The following is a 13,334-nucleotide window of genomic DNA, read 5'->3' as shown; positions in this document are numbered from 1 at the left end:
GTAGGGACCCTCGTTATGCTGTTGTGTTGGTGTGGGGCTATTTTGAGCCTTGTTAGTGGTAATAACAAGCGATTTTTATTTGTCATTACTCTATGCCCTATATACTAGCATTATACTAGCGTTATAGGCTAAGCTGTTTTTAGAGATAAAACTATTTACATTCGGCAATCATGAAAACAAATCTCAGATAACGGTTGAAAAGGTAGCAATGTGTACAAGACACGGCAGGCAAAAACATATTTTTTTTTTTACTGGTCAGTTTTGAGATTTGCATCTGTAGAATTCTCCACTTCAGTAGTACCTAGTTGTATTATGAAGTCATTTACAGAGGGATTTGTAAATATATTATTCCTAGCCTGATATATAACATTTTATTCCAAAAAAATGGCGAAAATCATTATATTCTGATTTACAGGATAACAAGTAGATATCCATGAATCCCTCTGTAATTTTTTCCCCATCTAATATATGAACACAATGAAAAAAATATTTTTAACCTGGCTTTATCCAATATCAGATTCCATTTGTTAGAAATATGCAAATTAGCACATATTTAATTAGACAGTGCCAAATAATTACTGAATAATTAGATATTCAGCCACTTGCAGCTATGAAAAGTTTGGCGGCTACAGCAGCCATTTAGGTTTTAGCTGAGCCGGCTAGCCAGCCAATATCTTCATCAGCCAGCCGTTATTCTTAAAACAAATGGCTTCGGGCACTAGATGGCAGGCCGGGGTGATCAACATACATTTTAGCAAACATAAAACAACACACGACACGCTCGCTCATCGTAAACAACAGCACTCTTCAGAGACATCAAACGATCCGAAGCAAAAGGAAACTAGTGCGTGGATCCACTTTCGTATTTACACCTGCACCGCGGGGGCGGAGTGTGTGATGCAACTCACACACGGCAATTCCTTTGGCTCGATCAATTCTCCTCAAAGAGGATCGGCTCCTTGGTGTGATCCCCATTCATTCGACGTCGACTACGTCTGACGTTCTCGACTGAAAGGGAACTGCCTTGGTGGAAGAGTGGTGTAACATCTCACAGCAAAAACGAGTAAAACTGGTGCTTTCCATGAGGATGAGACTCACTGCAATATTTAAAGCAGCTGCAGGCAACATCAAATACTGACTGCTACTTTTGATATTGCCACCCCTTTGTTCACAGACTCAATTCCATTTCTGTTCCTCAAATGTCTGTGAAATTTGTTCAGTTTATGTCTCAGTTGTTAAGTCCTCCTGTGGTGAAATTCAAGCTTTTAAAGTTTATATGCCTATGTGGTGTTTTTAAAATGCTTTAATGTGCAAAGTCAACACCATTGCTGGGTATTATCTCCTTAAAACTGCAGTGAACCAAAGACAGTCTCAAAAACGTGCTTTGAAATCGCTGGTGTTTCTGACGTCACAAACTATCTTGTAACCAATAAGGTTAACATGTAACCGTCAACGAGTGGATCTCTGAGCTGGTGTGAGTGAGTGGAGGTGGGGCTAATTTGCATATTCATAGAATCGCGTATACTAAATGAGGCAAGGGTGTAGAGTTATATTGAAGGAAAAAAAAAACATTTAAATATGTAATTGTGGTGCTCAAAGATGACTTTTAGGGGACACAATCATTGTGGGGACTTTTGTGTCCACACAAATATACATAAGACATTTATGGGGGAAAAGCAGTTAAAAGTGGAAGGACGTTTTATTTTATTTTTCAAATATTAATATTATTATAAATATAATAACTAAGTGGCCCTACAACAAGTTTACCCTTTTCATAGAATCAAAATGCATTGTAGCTTTATGTGGGATACATTCTGTGCAAAATAGGAGGTCTAAGCCTAAATGTATTTAAATAATTGAACACTTTATGTTACTTAAAAATCTTGCTGCACAGGTGAGAGAAAGAGCGATTGTGCAGAATGCCCTAATATGGAGATGGATTGGGTATGTTTTATGCAAATCCCTATAGCTGCAGGTGCTCACTCATTTAGAATCATCTGTTTTCATCAACATTAGAACAAGGGAAAGAACAAATTTATGTGCATTACGTACCTGCTGTGAATCCGACGGGCTTGTTTCAGCATGCAAAGTTCTTCTGTACTCATGCATTTTTTAATTTGTACATAATTAAAGTAAATGTACATAGTTATAAGTGAATGAGAGCAATGACTTATTCAATAGCCTTTCTCGGGTATCTGGAAACTTCTTTAGGTTTTTCCCTTAGTTAATAAATGATGAGCTGAAGTTTGTGAAGCGCCTCGCAGGGTCTGTGTGATGTTATGGCCTCAGGATCTCTACCTTTTGCACTAGCAAGACAATGTTACTAAAGGTAGGTTATGCTGCAGTGTAAGATGGTCTTATGCTACATGTTTCTATTTGTTGTGCTTATCACACTGTGTGTTCTGCAAATTTGTTAACTGCTAGTTCTAAATTGTGAATCAGGTTTTCCATAGTTCACATTTTTTTATGCAGACTTTTAATTTATTTATTTATTTTTCATGCACAACAAAAAGCAATTGATAAGCTTAAAGTCTGAATGGAACAGAAATTGAGATTGAGGAACAAGACACTGAATGCCGTGACAACGACCAGGGCTGTTTGAAGGAATTTGGGGGCCCCAAGCAAAATGGACATGAATCCCCAATAATGTTGTATTTGCATAAACTGTCACTACGGTATATCCCGATATTAGCACATTAAGATAAACTATGAAAAAAAAAATCATGTTTTTGGCCTGGCAAACTTTGTCGTTTTTTTTTTTTTCCACATGCTTTTGCAACAGGACGAGGCATATGCGGCACAGCACTATGAAACCCATTCATTTCAATGGCTTGTGCCATGCGAGGACGTTTTGTTGCTTCGTCAACCAAAGCGAAAGTGGATCTAGCTAGACCGGAAACAACACAACAGGCACGCCGCACACACTTGTTATGGGCTTGTGAGCTGGCCAAATAGATGGTTAACGTTACATTTGGAGTAAATGATGAGCAGGGGATGCCGAAATCGATGCCAATAAGATTCTGAATGGATGGACAGTGTTACATTGTGTGAGAGATTGTTTGCTTCAAGTGAGAATGTTTGTGTGAAATTGAACACAGCATTTGCCAATGTTGTTTTCAATAAAAAAATATTTGCACAAAGCAAGCTGATCCACTTTTCCATGTTGATAAGAGCATTAATATGAGAAAATATAATGTGACAAAAAGAAATCAAAAGACATTTAGATAAAAAAGGTGCGATTAATTGCGATTAATCATGTTAACTAATCGTTTGACAGCACTTGAGGCGGATGGGCTTCAACAGCAGCCAGTGCAACAAATATTATAAAAATGAATGCACATTTTATAATAAAAAATCTCTTTCTTTTTCACATTACAGCAATGATATTTCTTTTTAGAATTGGGCTGTTAAATGTGCTTAATCATTTTGAATATACAAATGTCATAAAATATCTGACAATCAAAACAAATAGGTATGTGTACTATGATTGTAATCAAAGGATTCACAATGGTAAATTACACAATGCTTGGGGCCAGTAAGATAAAAAGAAATGTAAATCTTTTAATTAAAGCAGCAGTCCAGTTTTTCCTCTGTCGGGTTGTGCCTCGGCCTGGCACAGCGCGGATTAATCCAGTGTTTTGAGGAGAGTGTAAAGCTGTCAGTTACCGCGCCAATGTGGATACTGGCATTCGGAATCACAGATTCATTGAACCTTTCTGGATCCACTATCAAATTGATGTGTTTAATTATATCAAGTGGTGTCAGAAAAGGCTATACATCTATGTGTACAGATGTGACAAAATGATGCAAAGATATGTTTGAATGTCCCGCGGAAATCCATCAGTACAAGCAGAGAGTTTCGAACACTGCCTGGTTGTCATGTTTGTGTCTGTTTTGATATTCAGTTGTCATTCTTAGTCACATGACTTTTGGTTTTCCCGCCACACATCTGTTACCATGCCTACCGTCATCTTCATCACCTGTTAGCTAGCTAGACCGGAAACAACACAACTGGCATGCCACACGCACTTGTTATTGGCTTGTGAGCCAGCCAAATAGCTGGCTCAAGCTATTCGAGCGCGAGACACCGAAATGGATGCCAATAAGATTCTGATTCTAAAATATAATGGGACAAAAAGAAATCACAAGACATTTAGATAAAAAGGTGCGATTAATTGTGATTAATCACGTTAACTGTGACATTAATCATGATTAAATATTTTAATCATTTGACAGCACTAATATATATATATTATATATATATTATATATTGTATATATATATATATATATAGGCCTATATATACAGTATATATATATATATATATATATATATATATATATATACTCACTTAAAGGATTATTATATTGTTTCTTGTTAACCCTGTAAGACCCATGGTTGTAAAATTACAGAATCACTTTAAGCTATTCAAAAAACACATCTGCAAATTAGTTTTTTTTTTTTTTAAAGACCACATTTACATAGCTAATGGGTCCTATTGTTTAGTCTTGCAATGCCATTGGATAGTATATGTGTATATAGGTCTTGCTATAAGGTCATGAACTCATGCATCCTGCAAGCTTTACTGGAAGCGCATCTCCTTGTTTCATTGGACTGGATATGTCCACATTGAAGTAAGTAAAACCCCAGAAATATATATATTTGTCATTGTTAGAATGTCTAGTTCATGTAAATGCTGTAATTTTACAACATTGGGATAGAATGGTAGTCAAAATAGCATGTGCACCTTGCACATTACATGCAGGCATTGCACTTCTCAAATGTTCACATACAGGAGAAATACTTACAGAAATGTAATCTATTTGATTATTCACAATATCTAAATGTGTTATTTGTTATAATTTTAAGTTTAGATCAGATTTAAATCATTTTAAATGAATAAATTATTTCTGTTTGGCATCAGTACTAGTACTTGAAATTGTTCCTGTATGTTAGCAGTATATTTAGTTAACAGTTTTTTTTTTCTATCTGGGCTTTGTTTGTGTGCCCAAATATCTGCTTGTATCAAGGCAGACACTGTTTGTGGAGTGCTTTGGAGGATGGTTATTCAAGGACATGTGTGGATGTTCAGACATAGGGGCATTGTTCAGGGACAGGTGTTAATGTTCTGGAATGTGGGGATGTAAGAGGTCTGGAGGTTTGTATATTCCTTTTACAATTGCGTGACTTCAGTAGGGATGGGATGGTATGGATTTTTTAACCGTGGTTGAAAAGCAAGAAATTCCTTTTTATAGCGGTAAACCCAGTTAAATGCTGGACCTCGAGTTTGTCTTATAAATGAAATGAAACTCGGCGTATAGGCTACTTGCCTCACAGACAGGATAAATAAATAGAAAGCTTGAAATGTGTACTTTCAAAATGAAATGCTAAAATTGTACAGTAGCCTAGTCAGGCAAGGTCAGGTTTGCCGACGTGCGTTTTAATTAGGCTATTTATTTATTTATTTTTGTCCCTGTGCACCTATTGGAGACGGAGTTCACTGCTGATATTTAGGGGATACAACATATATTCAAGGCTATACTACTTTAGCCTTAAATATCTGTGCTGCATTGGATCAGTCTCCTTTCTAGAACAGCCAAGAGCTTTCTAGCCTCATGGCAGCCGGGCCTTGCAACGCCCCTAGGAGACCTTAAAACAATCAGCGGATGGCGGTTTTGAAAATTTGTCAAAAAACTTTGGTATGGATGATGAGTTTTGTGATGGGGTTTGCGGTTTAAATAGTCCATCCACGCATCTCTAATAAGAATGGAATATTATCATGTGTCATGAAACACTGCGCTCGCGAAAGGTCGGATTTGCTCCATCTTTTGATCCAAGACACAATGTCATAAGACATAATTCATGTCATTACAATCAATGAATCCATGTCATTAGACACAATGTGCACACGTGGGCAGGCCAATGATTATTATTTTTTTTGCGGTGATGACGTATACTGTCCCAGCCCTAGACAGTTGAATGTTTAACATAAATAGGATTCATTTACATTAAAATGATTTATACTTGAACATACTCTAACAACTATTATCTTCATTTCAGAATGAGAGGGTGCTGCAGACACTGCAAAAAAGGATATTGGAATACGCTCTAAAAGAAGAAGTGTCTGCTTCATCTCTGCTTTTCAGAGGAAAGAAACGGCTTTTAGGACTACCATTGCAAGTGAACACTGGACACTGTTTATTTGACATATTTCAATCTGTTTTGTATTTAATTTATATTTTATGTTTATTTTGAATAAATTCTAATTCATAAAAATATGACTATTGGGTGATTATTATTATTCATATTTTGTACTGTTATGGTGCTATGTAAGCAATCCACACTTCAAATAAGCTCTTAGTTGTTCTGTATATTTGTTCTGACAGTGTGAGTGCAAATGCTGAAATTCTGCTCCCCAATAGGCCCAACGTTGCAATATTACAACATTTCACTAAAACATACTTTAAAAAAAAAAAAAATACTTCATTATTTGCATCAGAGGCCTCCTACAACAACATCTGACAGGTGATTTTTTTTTCTTTTTTTCCCTATATTTGGGTCTTACAGAATTTACCTTCATCTGTGTCAACTGGTTTGTTCATCAGTGTCTGTATTTAGCCCCCTCTGTTCAGTCCGTTCTCGTCTGTGTAACGCTGTTGTGCTACCTGCCAGCAGGGGCGTAATTTGCGGGTGGGACGGGTGGGACATGTCCCCACCACTTTTTGCCAAGGTCGATATTGTCCCCACCACTTTTTAAAAGTTCTCGCGGCACGGATAAACAGTAGAAATAAATAAAACATCTCCATCTGGCAGACCAGTCATTTCGTTCGTTTGTAAAATAAAAGAAGAGATCTAGCCCTGAAATACGTTGATTTTTTTTTTTTAAATCAAGTGATCAAAGTGCTCCTTGCCGCCTGTGATCGGTGGCGCGGTTACAGTGTATCTCGTGGCTCACGCACAGTCTTCACATGCATGCGCGCTTCAATCCGTTTCGGAGACTGTTTCGGTGACTTTTTGTTCGTTCCGGTGCAGAGAATGTGAGCGGAGTGGAGCGGGAGCGAGCGGGGAGCTCGAGCGGGCGGATCTTGGACAGAGCGGAGAGGGGCATTTTTTAAAGGACGGAGCGTCACCCTATTTCCCGCTCCAATTTCGCTCCGCTCATACCACGAGTCTGACTCCACGTCTTTTCCCCGCCTAGCTCGCATGGTGTTCAGCATCCCAAGCGGGGTCTTCAAGGGCAGATAGGGTTTTCTCTGCAACAACCGCATGAGTCTGAAGCCTCAGACATTGTCCAAACTTGTGTTCTTGAAGGTGAATGAAGGAAATTTTCTTTCTTTCTTTCTTTCTTTCTTTCTTTCTTTCTTTCTTTCTTTCTTTCTTTCTTTCTTTCTTTCTTTCTTTCTTTCTTTCTTTCTTTCTTTCTTTCTTTCTAAAAGTTTGACAATGTAACCCATTTAAATTGTAATGCACTCTGCGCAAAAGTTCAGTTATACGAATTTTGGATTAATAGTTCATTTAGCATACTTTTAAAACGTTGATATAGGCCTATAGCCTGTACATTTTTATTTATAATAAAGCCCATTGATTCGTTTAATTTTACAGCATTTTTTGTAGGCTACTATTGATAAGCATAATTTTATTAGGCTATTTGTGCGCGCTGTGCAAACGTTTAGTTATCAAAATGTTGGCCTAATAGTTAATTTACTTTTTAAATTTACTTTTAAAATGTTTATGTAGGCCTTTATTTTTTACATTTTTGTTTATACACTTATTTTTTATCTTTATTTATATTATTAGGCCCATTTATTCATTTAATTGTACAGCAGTTTGTGTGTACAATGGATAGGTTATAAGCCAATTTAAATTTTAATCATGCATGCGCGTTCCGCAAAAAATCAGTTATCAAAATTCTGGCCTAATAGCCTAGTTAATTTACTTTTATGTATATTTTTGTTTATATAATTTTTATTCATATTATTTGGTCACTTTATTCGTTTAATTTTACAGGACTTTCTGTAGGCCTATAGCATAGGCTATTCCACTGAACATGTTGTAAAGTCGGATCTATGTTTTATTCACGTGTCACGTGATTCATTCATTTATACACATGTCCCACCCACTTTTTATAACAAAGTTACGCCACTGCCTGCCAGCTTATGTCTCTGTGTAAGTTTGATTAAAATAGTTTGTAATTGAACCTTCAGCCTTCGTCCTCTTCTGCCTGCACAAACCCTGACACTGGTTATGTACTTCCTCAAATTAATTTTTAAAGCCAAAAAGTTACAGACTGGAGCTTTAAGAAACAATGTTAATGTGTAATTAAATGAATCAAAAGTGCACAGCAAAAGATTTCAAAATAAATACTGTTCTTTTAAACTTTCTATTCATCGAAGAAAATTGTATGAGTCACCCTTCAAATAAATAAATAAATAATGCAAATAATTATGGGTTTAATTAAATGGGTTTCGGTTTGCATTTGGAGTGACATACTCACCTGTTCACCTGAGATTCATCTTTTGACATGTTAATGAATAGCATTCTGGTTATGTGTGCTTTTAAAGATTAAATAATTATTTAAAAAAATCTCTGCAAAAACCAACAGTACAATCTCCACTTCTGTGTACAATATGTGCTGAACTAGACCGACACCGACAATGAGTGTGTGTGTGTGTGATGAGGGTCTGTCCTTCAGGTCTGTAGAGCTTCTGTGATGATTAGATGATGTTATCAGTGTTTGGTCTTCAACTGCAGTTCAGGGCATGTTCATATATTTAATTAAAATGCCATCGGCCAGTAGAAAGGGCAGTTATCTAACACAGACGCCTCTCTGCCCTCTAATTTAAAGATTATCTGCTGTGATTGGCATCTGAATGTTGAGATGGAGCGAGTGGAGAAAAGGAACATGTGGTGAAATGACCCGTCTGCTCTGAGCGCTGTCACCTGACTGCTCCATTTCCATGGCAACTATCAGGCGTGCAGCATCGCTGATGCGGTGGCGAACAGCTGTGAGTGTCTGTGCTGATCACTGGAATGTGCAATGTAAATGTCTGAAGATACATGAATGCTACCCTTACTAATAATACTGTAGTGTGCATTATCCAGACTGTGTGCAAAATCACAGATGACTTACGGTATTTTCCAAAATGTGCATTGTATAACATATCCCGCAAAACAATGGACTCAACATGACCTTGAATGTTTATTCCAATGAAGTCTAATGCTGTCTTAAAGTGAAAGATTGTCATATGCACATGCATGATATTGATTTTATATAAAGGTAATGCAATTGATCATATGTAACTTTATGGATGCAAACTCTAACAGCACTTGGAGCGCACAGAGACGGCACAGATCGGATGCTATAAATATAGTCCAAAAGTAGACTAAAAATGGTCATGAATATGAATGTACATATAGAATGTGGTTTTGTTCAGGTGGGGACCATTGGTAAACGGGGGGATGGGGCACAGTCCTACAGTGTTTACATACCTGTACTTTTCAAATAATCCTGAAATAATAAACTTGATTAGCTGGATCAGTTTAATTAGGTTTGAAGCTAAACTCTGCAAGGTTGTGGCCCTCAAGGTACTGAGTTTTGCACCCTTGCCTTATGATCATTGTCCTTTTGGAAGGTGGATCTTCTGCCCGGTGCGAGGTTCTGAATGCTCTGGACATTGTTTAATTAACCCTTTCACGTGTAAGTTTCAAATATTAGCATTATTTTAGAACGTATCACCTTATTATTTCCATGGAGACGAGTCGTGCCTGTCACATGACACACCGCAGCCACAATAATGCTGTATGGCAGATGTACCCTGTATCACTTTTATTGAATTTTTCCTTTTTTATTCAAATTATTTACAAACTTATAGAACTAGACAAAAGGAAGCTGGAGTGCTGCTCCAGTGCTCACTTGTATCCTCTGTTGCTCTTGGAAGGGTTAAATGTTTATAAAAAAGAATTGGGAAAAAAAAATCCAAGTCAAAGCACTCAGTTAAAAAGCTTTTATTGTTGGTAATTATTGGTTACCAACACCCTGATGAAGGCCAGTGGGCCGATACACGTTGGCGTTTTAATGTCTTAGCCCTTAAACCAGTAAAGGCTTTTTAACTGTTTCATCCTACTGAGTGCTCGAACTTGGATTTTTTTTTTCCAATATTCACAAACTTGTTGGCTATGTCAACACCTGATATTCCAATTCTCAAATATATACGTTAATGTGTTTTGTCGTTGAAAAAAAAAAAAACGTTATAATGATCATATTAGCTGATCTACATATTGCAGATGCATGATGGACGCCTCCATGTTAATTTGTGCCGCAGTTCAGAGAATCGGATCTGTCAGATTTACAACACGTCAATTCATCCATTTTTCCTGGAATTCATTAAGTGACTTAGCCTGACTTTGTCAAACTCATATTCAAGATAGAATATGAGTCTGAAACTCCTCCATTGGGGTTTGATTATGAGGCGTGTCGTAACCGAACCAGGACAAAAAAAACCCTCTGCACTCAATTGGATAGTCGGTAGACCAACCAACCAATCAGAGCAACGCATAAGTCAACTCCTTTGCATAGCGCAGTTTTCAACTACAGAACGTAGTCTTACTTCTCCATGAGTGCCACCAAAGGAGAAACCACAACGACCACAGGCTTTTAATTACGACCCATCTTCTTAACGACCGTCAGAGCCAGCTGATAAGTTACACTTTTCCCGAATCATGTAGGAAGGACGCCAAAAATATCTTTCCGATCGACAAATGCCTTGATTGCAGTTCTCTGTTTTTCTATTAAAATGAATGCGCTGTCGATTTTTTTTTACAAAAGACGCGAAAGCGGAATCTATACATCTCAATTCTCCAGCTGCAGTCATCTTTGACAAGCGCTCTTTGATAACGTGAGGATTACGTCCCTCATCCATCATCGTATAAAGCCCGCCCTGGCAATTTGATTGGCCCGTTCATTTTTTGCCTGATCATAATTACTCCTCAATGGATCGAGTCCAGACCGAACTTCCCGACTAAAAAATATTGTGGGTGGAGTTCGGGCTGGCATCCAGGCCATAAGTGACTGGTGTGGGAGAAGAACTTTATAGTTGCTTACATAATCTGTATCTGATCAATTTATATTTGAATGGTTTGTTATTGTCCATAGACATCAGTGTGTATTTTACTATAACTATAACTATAAATGTATTGTTTTGCTATACTTGTGTGTATTTAAATGTCTGAAACCTAAAATGAACCTTATGTGGTTGAAAACACTGAACAGTTGTGATGACAAGAGCTAAGCACTGGCTATGGCTCAGAGCCAGCCAAAGAGTGAAAGAACATTTGAATTTAGCAGTTGTTCACATGATACACTAAATGTCCTAATCACACTGGGACAAGCCAAGACAGATCACACTGGTGAGATTGTACACGTCAAAGGGTTAAGAATATGTGACTGATCACACAAGTCGGTTCGGGGGCATTTTGAGTTATTCACGGATTCTGAAAGTGTAGTCTCCAAGCTTTCCAACTATGTGTAACACATGAAAATCTGATAATATTTGGAGAAGTTGTGGCTATTTGGAAGTAAGCACTCAAAAAAGCTCAAGCTAAGAAGACGGCCTCAAAAGTATTTGCAGTTCTCACCTTTCCTCTCCTGCTGGGAGTAAAGCCTGTTTTATGCTTCTGCGTCGAATCGATGGCGTACCCCCGCAGACCCCTCTGCGTCGACACGAAGACCTCTCCAACCCCTCTGCCGTAGCTCAACGTGCACCTCCAAAAATTTGTAACTACGCGTCGAGGCGAGGGCTGTGATTGGTCAGATTATACATCATTTTAGGAGTGTAGCTTTTCCAGTTCCCCCCTCCCGCTATAGCGCCATTTTTAACATTTGCACTCTCATACTGATAATTATAATACACTTACATAGAAAGTAAATAAATAATTAAACTAAAAATAAACTGTGTTGTTTTTTTATTTCATTGTTAATTAGGGCTGTCAGTTTAACGCGCTATTAACGGCGTTAACGCAAACCCATTTTAACGGCGTTATTTTTTTTTTTATCGCGCGATTAACAGTCTTTTTGTCCTAGCAAACTTTGTAGTTTTTTTCACATGCTTTTGCAACAGGACGCGGCATGCGTCCTGATCCATTTCGGCGTCTCGCTCTCGTCATCCACTCAAAGCCGGCTTGCAAGCAGAAACGTGTGTTTGCGGCGTGCCTGTTGTTTTGTTTCCGGTCTAGATCCGCTTGCGCTTTGGTCGAAGAAGCAACAAAACGTCCTCGCGCGGCGCAAGCCATTGAAATGAATGGGTTTCAGAGCGCAGCGCGAGGACGTTTTGTGCCGCACACACTCGTTTCTGCTAAAATAGTAACGTTACTTTTGTATCGTTACTATTCGGCTAAAATAGTAACGTTAAAAGTAACGTTACTAGCCGGCCAAATAGTAACGTTACTTTTGAGTGGATGACGAGCGCGAGACGCCAAAATGGATGCCCTTAGATTCTGAATGGAAAGATTACTTTTAAAAAGTTGCCATATTGTTCCATTGACAAGACCAAGTGATGTGTGTTTTGTCGTTGTGAACTGAGCTATCATCATCGTCGCAGCACATCCATTCTGAAACACCACTTGATGATGGCCAAGCAAACACACACACACACACACACACACACACACACAAATTCTCCACCCCCTCGTCAATATCAGGACCTCGTCAGTATTTCTTTCACCCTTTTATTGATAGACAGTGTTACATTGTGTGAGAGATTATTTATATGTTAGTGTGAAATTGAACACTATTCCAATGTTATTTTCAATAATTTTTCCACTTTTCCATATTGATAAGAGCATTAAAATGAGAAAAAAATAATGTAACAAAAAGATATCAAGAGACATTTAGAATGGATGAAAATGTGCGATTAATCGCGAGTTAACTATGACATTAATGCGATTAATCGCGATTAAATGTTTTAATCGTTTGACAGCACTATTGTTAATATATATGTCTATATTCTTTTCTTTCTTTTTTGCTCTCAACAAACTTCAATCAATCAATAAATCAACACAGTTGTTTATTTACAATACAATGTTCACGGTTATAGTACATCATTGATAATACAGTACTAACCAAGTCTGCCACTGGACACTACATTATCCTGCCATAGCACAGTTCCATGTGGAGACTGAAAAAAGCATTCAAGTCATTCCGAACGGCAATGGCAGCTCTGGTGAAAACCTGGACATCCGTGTTGGTCCTGAGATGGCTAATAACAATTGGTAGGTATGAGAAGGCCTAAACATGAGATACGCAAGTCTTTTTAGATTGAACAAAAATGTTTAAGGAA

Source organism: Pimephales promelas, chromosome 1 (assembly GCF_988280905.1).
Source record: "Pimephales promelas chromosome 1, fPimPro1.hap1.1, whole genome shotgun sequence".
Classification (NCBI taxonomy): Eukaryota; Metazoa; Chordata; class Actinopteri; order Cypriniformes; family Leuciscidae; genus Pimephales; species Pimephales promelas.
The sequence above is the reverse complement of the archived record's forward strand: the minus strand, read 5'-3'. Positions refer to the sequence as shown.